Genomic DNA, 13312 nt, shown 5'->3' with positions numbered 1-13312 from the left:
AAAACAAGGAATTACCGTATAGCACAGAGAACTATTCATATCTTGCAATAACCTATAATGGAAAATAATCTGAAAAAAATATATATATATATAAAGTTCAAGGTCGGTAGACGTGAGCAAGACCCGTTCTTAAAAACCTAAGACTCTTCTTCCCAGCCTTCTGCCCTAGTTTACAGAAAGAACTGAAAAGCCTCAGCAGAGATTAAAAGGACAAGAAAATACATCGACCAACACGGCAAGACAGAGTCAAAATCACGTAGCGCATAGTTTGGACCGAAGACAGGGCAGGACCCAGAGGACAGCATCCGCTGCCCAGCCCGTTAGGAGAACGCGCTGGACACACAGTCAGAAATCCCGAAACAAAACCAACTGGGACCCACACCCTCCAGGATGCCTGATGGAAAACGTGACCTCCTTACTTTCAGGTCCTGCCTTTGAGCTACATTTCTCTCCAGCGTCCCGAGAGGCAGGACTTAGTCTGGTGCTGGCCCATCACTCCGGGTCCCCTGGGGGACGGCTCGGACAGGGCGCAGTGCCCCCCCACCAGGCTCACAGCTCGGCCTCCCTCACCACTCCCACCCCCGACCGCGGTGCCCAATTCAAGCTTCAGTTTCACTTTTGAGCCAGCGCCCCTGCACCGGGTTTGCGGAGAGCGCTACTGACCCCTAGTGACCGAAACTTCCCAATGAAAACACAAGCCTCAGGACACGAAGCCAGCCAGCCCGGCTCCTAGCCCAGCAAGGTAGAGAGCTTTCAGCACAGATCGGCCCTCCCAAGTTCCGCCCAGCAGGACCTGAGTGCAAAGGCCTTCCTTGTAGCTCAGGATTTGCTGAGTCAGACGTGCAGGAAGCACCTGGGTGCTTTGGTGGCTGGGTGGGTGGTCAGGGCTGCTCTGGCCAATGTCCCCTGGTGTGGGTTTAACTGTCCCCCCAAAGATGTACTGAAATCTGACTCCTGGTACCTGTGACCTTGACAGCACTGGGAAATAGGGTTTTTGCAGATGTAATGAGTTGCGATGAGGTCCCTAGGGTGGGTCCTTCATCCGACTGGACCAGCGTCCTTAAAAGAAGAGACAAATTCAGGCACGGATGCGTCTCAGAGTTCCAGTGGAAGGACGCTGCTGACCTTTACGCCCGGTGTTCCCTCTGCACCCCTCCATGCAAGGGTGTACAGCTCAGACCCCAGGGCGACCCCCCTGAATCCTTCTTGCCCAACTGTCTCGTTGCTGCCCTCCCCTCATTGGAAAGGTCTCTCTCGTTTGGGGATCAGTGAAAATATAGGGGTTTTTTTTTGGGGGGGTTGTATCTTTTGAAATACTTACATGTCACCCCTTAATTATTCAACCCCGAAGTCTTCACGGGGGCGCTGAGAAGTGGGTTTCTGTTGGGAATCGGTCTGTTTCCGACGATACTCTCCCCGCCGTGGGTAGACCCCGGTGCCTGTGGACGGAGGGCTCAGGGGTTCAGGGTGAAGATGGGGGGCAGGCGCTGTGGGCCACACCTTCAGGAGGGGCACCATATTTGGGGTAGTCTTGGCCCCAGTAAACGGTAAATGTTGTTAAGCTGCCCGCCCGGGAGCAGGGTGGCACCCCGTTCTGGGGTTTGTGCCCTGATTGGGAAGTTTTGGTCAGTAGCGCTCTCTGCAGACCCGGTCCGGGCGGGCTGCGCGCAGTGAAGGCGGCCTCCCTCCTCACAGGGCTCAGAAACCCATCTTCGGCGACGCAGGGGTGGAGCCGCGTCGTGGACGGCTCGGGGTAAGCAGGGCGGGGTAGGGATGTGCCCCGCCCCCGTGGGAGAGGTACCACTGGGCGCGGGCTCCTGGCGGACCGCTGGGTCTCGCAGAGGCCCCCAGGTGCTCTCTCGATCGCAGAAACTACCCTTCCCGGGACTGCCTTGTGATGCAGCCCAGGCGAGAAATCGTCGGCCGTTCCGTTTTCGGGTTTCCAGCCTCGGCCACACACCACGCCGCAAGGGACTGCTACGTGACAACCTGAGGGCGCAGAGGGACGCTCTCGCCCACATCTGGAGCCCGGGAGAGACCACCGGGCCCGACCGAGGAGGCCTCCTTCTTCCATTTGCATTTTTCCTTCCGCACCAGGCACTACTCACCTGCAGGGGGGCTGCAGAACCGGCTCAGTAGCAGTTTTGGGTTTTTTGTTTCTTTTAATTTAAATAGGAGCATAGCCTGCTTATCGCCCGGGCTTATCTCCATTGTTGCTGCAGTTTCGGAAACTCCCTCCCAGCCCCCAGGGCTGTTGTCTGAGCGGAGCTTGTGTTCCTGGAAAAGCAGGTAACCCGTGGGCAGAGGTCAGATGCACGAGAGATTGCGGGGTGACGGGGGAGGGGTTCACAGTGGAGAGAGCACCCCGCACCCCTCAAGAGTGCGAAGCTCTGAGAGGCGCGCGGCTATGTTTGGGGGTCCGCGTGGCCCTTCGCTCGGTGCCCTCCGGCTGCGCCCCGCCCCCAGCTCGCGTCCCCGCGGCCTCGGTTTTATCACTGGGCTGCGATGCGTGTTAGTGGTTGTCTTCCTCTTGTTTTTGAATCTTGTCTCGGGAGAAGGAGCAAAGATAAATTTTCAGCCTTCTTGCACTTTCGCACCTGCGTCTGCTGGACACAGGCAGCTTTAGGGTTACCTGATTTCTGACGGTGCCCGGGCTCACTCCAGAGACCCCGCCCCATCACCTCAAATAGCCATCCCTCACCCCAGAGACCCTCAGGCCCACCCCACATTCTATCAGTCACCCCAGGGGTTCCCCCATCACCTCAAATATCCATCCCTCACCCCAGAGACCCTCAGGCTCACCCCACATTCTATCAGTCACCCCAGGGGTTCGCCATTCACCCCAAATGTCCATCCCTCACCCCAGAGACCCTCAGGCTCACCCCACATTCTATCAGTCACCCCAGGGGTTCCCCCATCACCTCAAATAGCCATCCCTCACCCCAGAGACCCTCAGGCCCACCCCACATTCTATCAGTCACCCCAGGGGTTCCCCCATCACCTCAAATAGCCATCCCTCACCCCAGAGACCCTCAGGCCACCCCACATTCTATCAGTCACCCCAGGGGTTCCCCCATTCACCCCAAATGTCCATCTCTCACCCCAGAGACCCTCAGGCTCACCCCACATTTCTATCAGTCACGCCAGGGGTTCTCCCATTCACCCCAAATGCCTATCCCTCACCCCGGAGACCCCCATTCACCCTACATTTCCATTCCTCATCCCTCAAGACCCTGAAAATCACCCCACATTTTTATCACTCAGCTCAGAGACCGCCCCCAGGATCATCCCAAATTTCTATCAATCACCCCAGAGACCCCAGAATCACCCCAAATTTCCATCCCTTGTCCACAGTCCCTGAGGCTTGCTGACAACTTCCAGGATGGGAGGGATGGAGCTTTTCCACGGGGAGAGGGCTGTGTGTCAGCAACTCAGCGTTAGTCTCTGCTTGAAAAATCTCCTCGGTCTAGAGCCTCGGGGGCCCTGGGGTAGGGGTGCTGTCGACACCCGCCGTGGGTGGGAAACAAAACTGTATTCTCCACAAGGTGCGTAGGTCTAAGCGGAATTCAGAGACCACCACTCCCTCTGCCCTCAGTCCTTCTTTCCCTCCATCCCGTAAACCTTTGATGACCTCCCTCTTCCAGGGGACGACCAGGGCGGGGATGGGGGGGCCCCCGGGACCAGGAGCACCACAATCCCACGGGGCAGGTTCAAGACGCAGAGCCTCAGGTCCCAGCCAGGTGCGCCGCCCGGAACCTGCGCTTTCCCCAGACCTCCCCTCCGCGTGATTCAGACGCACCTCACTGTTTGAGAATGTCTGCTTATCCCAAATTAGCTTTCCCCTCTCCTGAATTCTCTATTTCCTGCCCAGCTTCTTTGCAGAGTTTCTCTTTCTGTGAAACCAAAGTGGAGGAGAGATTCCTGTGTCCTAGATGTGGCTGCAGAGATGCGCTCTGTTGTTTCGTGGTCCCCGGTGGTGGGTTACTAGCCACGTACTGTGTTCCCCGAGAGGGCTGCTCTGTGGGATTTCAAGGTCCTTCCTGGGGAACAGTGAAACGCTTGCGAGATGCGCACAGAGCATTGACAGAGAATGTCAGGGACTGCTTTGTTTGCCCACTAAAAAAGAAACATAATAATCGGAGGAGGCAAAACCAGAAAAATCCGTGTCTCCCTTTGCCAGACACACACATTGGGTTCTTTGGATGAACCCAGCTAAGCAGTGTACACAATCTTAATTGCGTTTTCCACCCGGGGTGCTTCCATGTAAACGAAATGGACAAGACAGCTGGCAGCCCAAGTACCCGAAGCCACAGGGATGTGGGTACCAGGGCTGCGGGCGTTTTGGGTGAGGGGGCAGAAATACATCAGCAGCAAGTTCAGTGTAATTGCCCCCATTTTCCACCTGCCATCCTATCTAAGGCACAATCTGGAACTGCAAAGGTCAAGTTTTCTCCCCCAGTCTCGGGGCATCATTGCACGGCCCCGGGAGGTTTTACAAATCCCGCGTTAAGGAATCAAGGGATCACTTGATCCCAAGGTAATTTCTGCAGCCTTTTTAGGTGCTTAGCTCTGGTTAATAACCGCGGCGTTTCATGGTTTTCATACCTGCTTACGTGCACCTGGGTCGTCGGCTCCAAGGAGCTCGAAGGAGCTTGCAGCTACCGGGCCTTGCAAACAGTCCCAGGACCAAGCTGGGGAGGGCTGCGTGTGTGCGTGTGCGTGTGCGTGTGTGCGTGTGCGCGTGCGTGCGCGTGCGTGTGTGCGTGTGCGCGCGTGTGTGGTGTGCGTGTGTGTGCGCATGCGTGTGTGGTGTGTGTGTGTGTGTGTGTGCGTGTGTGTGTTGTGGGGAGGGCGGGGAGTAGGGACACAGCCTCCCAACTTTTCCAAACCAGGAGAGCAAAAGTTTGCAGGGCCGCCTGGGGATTCCAGAAAGCCCTCTCTGAGACCCTCGATTAAGTTCTCCGTGTGCTTCCAAAGGTTACAAAAGCTGGTTTCACTAAGTCAGCCTCGGGGTGGGGGGGCAATTCCCTGGAGGGCTGTTTCTTGGGGTAAAATATCCATTTTCAGGGTAAAGAATTTCGGTGTCAGGAGGCCGACGCTTATTTTACAGTTCTTGCATCTTGGGCTGTAATTTCAATCACTTCTATACACGAAAGTTGAAATGTATTCTGAAGTGTGTCTCCTGATCTTTTGGAGGACCGGCGTATAGGTTTTATTTTTTTTTCATGCCCACTTATAATGCTAATAAAGTAGGCGAGAAGGCAAAGGGCCAAGTACGTCTCTGTAGCCGCCGGGAACCTGCTTAATGCTGATAGAGGAATATTATGGGCGTTGGCTGCCACGTCAGGGAGAAGGAAAGACCCACATAATGATGAAAACAACAGCGAAGAAAAGATGTGATTTCCTGGGGAAAGGAATGTTAATTTTCATGCATTTTAGAGCATCAAACTGCTCACTTGCGGGGGGGGGGGGGGGGGGGCAGGTCCAAGCAGTGAACATGGGACAGGAAAGCAAACGTGCATTTGGAACAGAGCAAGGGAGCACAAGCGGGGACACATTTCGAAACACTGACAGATTCCCAAATATCCCCAGCATCCGGGAACGAGGTCTGAAGCTCTGAGGGTCAGGCTGCTGGTTATGGCTCTGGTGCATCTTTCCACGGACCGGCTGTGGGCTCGGTGCTCCGCATCTTCACACGTGCTCCTGGTGCATGTGCCCTGACACAGAGATGCGTGCGCCCTGACACAGAGAGAGATGCGTGGCGACCACTGACCCCTGGCCACTCGCATCATGGGCTGGTGAGTCAGGACCGCGGGTGGTAGGGATAGTCATAGACGACACACCACTGGGCTGGCTAGCGACCACAGAGTTAGACACGGCTGTGACTGGAAAGTAGTCGACACATCCCACAAACACCCACAAAGGCATCCCCGCCCAGCTCTCAGCAGCCAGTCCCGAAAGACGTTTGCCGCAAAAGGGAAGCAGGAGCCACGAAAAGTGGGAGTGGAAAGACACCATGGCTGAATGTGGCTTAATGTCACACAAAGCTCAGTGCCAAATAAGGGCCAACTGTACCTAAGGCATGACATATAAAGTCACTTTTCTGCTGTTTTACAAATGTTGGATTCTTTAGGGTTGCCGGCTTTTCCTACTGTTGGCCCTTCCTTCCAACGTTGGGTCCTTCCTCTAAAAGAGAACTCTTTTCATATTTCAGAGGGAGAAAATATACTTGTAAAAATTTATTTTTAATTGTGATAAAAACATGCCGCAGACCGGCTGCAGAAAGCTAGAAGTTCCTGGCGGTGAGGGGTAAGGAACTGAAAAGCACCAGTATGGGGTCAGAAGGGCCAAGACAACTGATGGTTGCAAGGCAAATTTATTCAAAGAGCATGAATGTATATATAGGTTCAGCACGGAACGAACACTAGGCAACAAATCAGTAAACCTTGTATTTCCACATAATTCTGTCGCCACTATCTATGCGCCACTATCTATGCGCCATTATCTATGCACCACTATCTATGCACCACTATCTATGCACCACTATCTATGCGTCAGCATGCCTTATGGGCCGTTCTTTGGAGATACAGACTTCCCCCTCAGGGCAGCACGTCCTTTTTTTGGGGAACAACCAGGGGCTCTTAGATCCAGAGCAGGCACCTGGAACGAAACTGGCCGCAAGCCATTTTCCTTTTTTACGCTCAATACCGCAGCGTCAGGGGTGCATACCAAGAAAGAGACAAGCAGTTCTCCGCAAAGCAGAAAGCTGAATAAGCTTACAGCTTGGGGGCCACCACAAAAACACACAACATAAAATTTCCCATCTTAACCATTTTTAGGTGCACAGTTCAGGGGCACTAAGGACATTCACCTTGTGTAGCCATCCCCACCGTCTGTCTCCAGAACTTGTTCATCTTCCCAAACTGAGACTCTGTCCCCATTAAATACTCACTCCCCATCCACCTCCCCCAGCTCCTGGACCCACCATCTACTTTCTTTTTTATAAATTTATTTATTTCTGTTTGGCTGCGTTGGGTCTTTGTTGCTGCACGCGGGCTTCTCCTTGCGGTGGCTTCTCTTTCTTGTTGCGGAGCACAGGGTCTAGGCGCGCGGGCTTCAGTAGTTGTGGCGCGCGGGCTTCAGTAGTTGTGGCGCGCGGGCTTAGTTGCTGCGATCTTCCCGGATCAGGGCTCAAACCTCTGTCCCCTGCATTGGCAGGCGGATTCTTAACCACTGCGCCACAAGGGAAGCCCAGAAAAAAGGATTAAGACATTTTGAAGAAGAAAAAAATGGGGAGAGATAGAGGAGTACCCTCCTGAATATCAAGATTAGGGTTATGAATAGGCAAACACACCAACAGAACGGAAACACGTTCTTATGTAAACGGAAACTCTGTTTATGGCAGAGAGGGCCACACGGTGGGGAAAGGGTGGGTGCATCAGTAGAAGGTGGTACAGTGAGCCATCCATAAAGAAAAAATAAATAAAATTAAATCTCTGTGATCGTGAGCACGCAGCCCCCAGACCTACTGGCACCTAAGGACTGATGACGTTAACCCCTGTGACCCCGTCCTGGTACCTCACCGTCAGTCAATCAGAGAATCGTGCAGGAGCTGATCACACATCCTGGGACACGCCTACCGCACTTTGCCTTTAAAAATGCTTTGCCGAAACCCTTCGGGGAGTTTGGGTTTTTTGAGCACCAGCCCTGTTCTCCTTGCTGGGCCCTGCAATAAAGCTGCACTTTCCTTCGCCACAGGGGTGAAGGAGATTGGCTTTACTGCGCACAGGTGAGCGGACCCGAGTTTGGTTCCGTTACAGAGTTAGACCAAGAACCTGGGAAAGGAGAAATCAAAGAAAAAGCCAAAACACCATATTCTTAGGTTTTTATTCGTGTAAAATGCACATAACATAAAACTGACCATTTTAACCATTTAAAGTAAACAGCTCAGAAGCATTTAGGACTTTCACAGTGTTGTGCAAACATCACCTCTGTCAAACATTCCCATCCCCCCAAGGAGACCCCGTCCCCATGAAAAGTCACTCCCCCTCCGCCTCCTCCAGCCCCTGACAACCATGAATCTCCTTTCTTGTCTCTATGGATTGGCCTGTTCTGGACGTTTCCTATCAACGGAATCACACACTGTGTCCTTCTGGGTCCGCTTCTCTCACTGAGCATCCTGTGTTCGAGGTCCATCCACGTGGCAGCCTGTGTCAGGGCTTCACTCCTTTTCACGGACAACGTAATCCTGTTCGGAGGCATCTGCACCTGAGAAGGTAGAGATCCCTTTCCAAGGACCCAGGCTGGGATCTGGTCCTCTCAGACTCTTTAGTTCATCCAATATCGCCCTATAAAGGATCCATTCCTTTAGGAACACAGGAAAGGTCCTACAGAGATGGACCATGGGGCCAGTGATGCCCAGGACATTAGGTGCTGGCCTTGCCCCCTCCTTGGAACAACTGCGTCAGCACAGGGGTATTTGGAGCCCTAGGAAGAGCCTTCAGGGCTCCCGAGGCCAGGCACAGCCCCAATGACACCCCTGTGCTCAGGACACCCTTTTGGGCCCACAGGTCAGAGATGTAGTGTGGTCTCTGAGCTTGTGGCTGAGGGGTGAAAGGACTAAGAAGGAAATTGTGACCCCAGATTGCAGAGCCCTGGACGTTAACCCTTCAGTCTCTGGCAAACTGGGGGTGATGCGTTACCATCCCTGGAGAATTACTCCGCATCCTAGGCAAGGCTTAGAACCCCAAATCTAGACAGCGTCCCAGAGAAAAGGTCCTGGACTTTGTCAGTCACCCCTCCACACCTGCAGCCCCTCTTTCTCTTTGCCAGTTCTTCTCCTGGCTAACCCAGAACTCTAAAGGTTATGCCTATACAGGGGCTTCCCTGGTGGCGCAGTGGTTGGGAATCCGCCTGCCAATGCAGGGGACACGGGTTCGAGCCCTGGTCCGGGAAGATCCCACATGCCGCGGAGCAACTAAGCCCGTGCGCCACAACTACTGAGCCCGCGTGCCACAACTACTGAATCCCACACGCCTAGAGCCTGTGCTCCGCAACAAGAGAAGCCACCGCAATGGGGAACCTGCACACCGCAACGAAGAGTAGCCCCCGCTCGCTGCAACTAGAGAAAGCCCATGCGCAGCAACAAAGACTCAACACAGCCAAAGATAAAAAGAAAAAATAAATAAATTTACTTTAAAAAAAAAGATTATGCTTATACAGGTTTTTTGGGGAAGAATAACAGCTGATTCCCTTTTTCAGGTGTTCCAGGTGAGTTGTGCTGGCTGGTCAACCCCACTTCAGGCCAAGACACTGGCTTGGTGGGTCCAGGAGCTGGTGTGGATTCTTCTGTCTTGCTGGGTCTCCATCCTTCTCCTAACATCTGCTTCTGCCTTATGCCTTACCCAGGCTCCTCCAGGCAAAGGGGCTCCCAAATTTCCTGGAGACTCCTCGACTCAGGCCTGTGAAGGGGATTTGAATATGCCACACCCCAAATAGGCCACTTTGGTATCAAGATTATTTTAACCTGAAGACTTTTGAAATTCAACCAATGCAGGGGGAAAAAAAAAAAAAATGTCTTGGAGCTTCCCTATCTGAACAAAAGCAGCAGTTTCTGAGAAACAGGGCTCCATAAATTCCTCTTCAGGGTGGATCTACTCCCAGAAGGGAAAAGGTAATAAAATCCACCCCCCGGCCCCTTCTCCAGGGGATTTTATGGCCATGAAGGAGGTGGAAAGATCACTCATATCTGTGTAAACAAACATTATCCCACATTTTCTGATCTCCTGTTAGTTCACCTGAAAACCCACTTATCTTTTCAAAAGACGTTTGTTTTCGCCTAAGTGTCCTTTCTCCACCTCCCCATCACCTGCTAAGTTAGGCATATAAACCCCAGATTCTAACCGTCCCTTTGAGTTACTGATCATTGAGTTTCCCCATGTATGCATGCTGCATGTGTAACTTCTGCTTTCTTCTTTCCTCTTAGCCTAGCTTCTGTCAGTTTAATTTGCAGGGGCCTAGGAACGGAACCTAAGAGGATAGAGGAAAAAGATTTTTTTTTTTTTCCTTCCTTCCCCTACAGTTTCACCTTCCCCCACTTGGATGTTTCCATCCCTGTAAGAGTCAATCCTCTTTCTTAGTCCAGAACCCTATAGAACCCTGTGCTCCGCTAGTGCCTGCCTGTTCTGTCCCCCTCCCTGTGATGGATTTATTCCCTTTCCCGTATTACTGTTCAGCCACGTGAATGAGCTCTGTGGAGGGTCACCCACCATCTTGAATCTGAGGGCTCATTGCCAGGAGATCAGGCTACCGAAAAGCCTAGGAGCTCATGAAAGAATGAGGCTCGTTTAACCTGGAAATCAAGGTAGCGTTGGCCATCCTCAGTTATCTGAACGGGGCTCACACAGAGATGGGTTTTCTGTGTGGTCAGAGGACACGCTGGGTGGGGGGAACAGGTGGACTTTCTGTGCATTGCAGCCATTCGGATACGAGATGGAATGTTCTGTCCATAACAAGCTTGTGGCCCCTCCCAGACTTAGGGTGACATCTGTATGAGTTTCCTGGTACAACCGTAACAAAGCACCACAGACGGCAAGCGGGTGGGGGGGTGGTTGGCAGGGGGGCTTACTGTTTGACAGTTCTGGACGCCAGAAGTGCACAATCAAAGTGTCAGCAGGGTGGGTTCCTTTTGAGGGCCGTGAGGGTGAATCTCTTCAACGTCCTCTCTGCGAATTCTAGGAGCCTCAGGGGTTTCTTGGCTTGTAGATGGCCATCTTCTCCCTGTGTCTTTACGTGCTCCTTCCTTTGTGTGTTTGTTGGCATGTCCAAGGTCCCGTTTCTGCAGGACACAAATCATATTGGATTAGGGCCTACTCAAAAGATTTCATCTTAACTAGATCATCTGCAAAGACCCTATTTCCAAATAAGGTCATAGTCATAGGTTCTGGGGGTTAGAGCTTCAATATGTATTTAGGGGGAAATTCAACCCACAATAACATCTTTCAGGGATCTTCCAGAACCCAGACTGGATGATTCTTCCATGATTCTACCCACCCATCCGTCCATTCATCATTCACCCATCCATCCATCCATCCATCCACCCATATGTTCCTCCATTCGTCCCTCTGTCAGCTTTCAGGATTATACACTTTCTGTGTGTCAGAAACAGGGTGGACGCCATGCTCCCGGGACGTGTAGACACAGACCAACGGAGCCCTACTAAGCCCATCATCATTGCACGACTACGTCAACACGTTACATTTATTTAGGCCTCCACTTAGCTAGTGTTGAACTTGTAATTTCACTTATGAGACTTTATCACATCACAAATAAAGATGTTTTCCTCAGCCAAATTGTATTTCCTCGTTCTAGGAAAAGTCCAGGAGAACTGCTCTGGTTCTCCCATTTTTGCCCGTGTCATTGGTCACCTCCTCCACCCCTTCCTGGCATTTCTGTGCGAAGCCAGGCTGGGTTTGGGGGTAGGTGGAATGGAGCAGGGGAAGACAGGAGGCTGGGATGGGCTACAGAAATGGCAGCTCTTCCAAGACTCAGTTGTTTACGAAGGCAACATTACTCAGCAGAGGCAGGCCCTTTCGTTCAACGTTGTAACTCTCTGGCCAAGGACACACCATGCAACTAAGAAGTGAGTTTTCTTTGGCCTGTGATATAAGTAAGCACTGTGCACTGGCCCATGGTCTACACCGATGGTGTCTGCTGGCCCGTCCTCGGGCTGTTAACGTAACCACCTGTGGGCAACGCATCCTTCCCCCAGATCCGGATACGCAGGCCCCCCGAGTTCCACCCACGCTGCCTCTGAAGCCAATCCCTCCGTTTCCAAGGTTCTAGATCAGCACAGCTGCCCATCTTCAAATCTCTCCTCAAACAAATGAAATAGCCAAGAGCCTCCCACATGGTTCTGTGCTGTAAAAATGCCGCTGTGCTATGCCCATCGCTCCTAGGCCTCTGCTCTCTGCTGGGGCGAGGAAATCCTCCTGTTATGTAATAGTTCTCGGTACACAGTAAACCCTGACACGCTTTCGCTGAGATGAATCTGATAGCAAAGCTCGCGGCTCATGGCGTTCGGCTGCCCCCCCTGTGCCTTTTTGAGATTACATCCAGCAGCGCTGGGCAGATTCAGAAACAGACCCGTGCCGGAGTAGAGGTGAGAGGTCGTGTCACGCTGCGCGTTCTGACACAATTCGGTATGGCAGAAGCTTGACATTTAAGGCCGGTGGAACCGACACTGTGGGTCATTATCATTGCTGCGAACCCATCTTATCTTGACTTCATGTAACAATGAACTGTCTTTTTTGGAAATCACGTGGAACCTGAGCAAACAGAGATCGCTATTGTGGAGAAATCTGGATGGGTGTGAATTCTTTACAGCTGCTCCCAAGGGGGCTCATTGTCGCTTGAGTCTGGGCTGGCCCGTGGCTTGCTTTGGCCAATCAAAGATAGCGGAGGTGACCGGACCTTGTGGAACATTCCACGCTGTCAAGTCTTCCGGTCAGGGAAGGGACCAGTCAAGCTGTCAGCTACTACTCAGTCCAGAGGCCATGTGTGTGAGGGAAGCTTCTAGAACATTCCCACTCAATCCATCCTCCCGTTGGCAATGGACCCAGCCAACACCTGCCCCATCCAGCCTCTGAATCAGGAGACACGACAAGCTGCTGTTCATGGGTGCCTGTAAGCTTCGGGGTGATTTGTGCCACGTCCACAGATCACCACAATCATTCCCACGTGCAGGGCGAGTGGGCAGAAGAGAAGAAATAACAGAAGCTCCATTCACACCCACGTTTTATAACCTCCCTCCTCTTTGCTTCTCTCGCCTGCTGACTCACCCTGCACGTCCGATACGGAGAAAAACGCACAGCACAGTATCCGTTTGTGGCTTTGAGCACAGAGGGCGGACAGTGGGAAGGAGGTGCACGCGAGGTGATGTGTCATCTCCACGGGAGATGACCGTGGCCCCCGGGATTCACGTACAGTTTGTTTCCAATCTGGAATCCAGAAGGGAGGGGAGATCTCGCCTGCCCATCTTCTCCCCCCGCCCAGGTTTATGCCCCCGTGAAGGGCAAGGCCAGAGAAGGTAAAACCTTCCCGCGCAGTTCACCGAGGTAGCACGACCCCGGCCATCATGCCTTTCCCACCGGGTCACCCTTCTCAGAGCGGTCCAGCGTCTCGGAGCCGTCAAAACATGGGGGCACAGCCTGTCACAGTTTTCCAGGAAGTGTGGGAGAGCACCGCGGACTCCTACCCTCTCTCTGTGCCTCTTCGGTCCTCCCAAAGGGCAAACGCTCTTTCACGTCATTGA

This window comes from Balaenoptera borealis, assembly GCF_965194805.1.
Source record: "Balaenoptera borealis genome assembly, chromosome: X".
In the NCBI taxonomy this organism is placed as follows: domain Eukaryota; kingdom Metazoa; phylum Chordata; class Mammalia; order Artiodactyla; family Balaenopteridae; genus Balaenoptera; species Balaenoptera borealis.
This window is presented reverse-complemented; position numbering follows the sequence as displayed.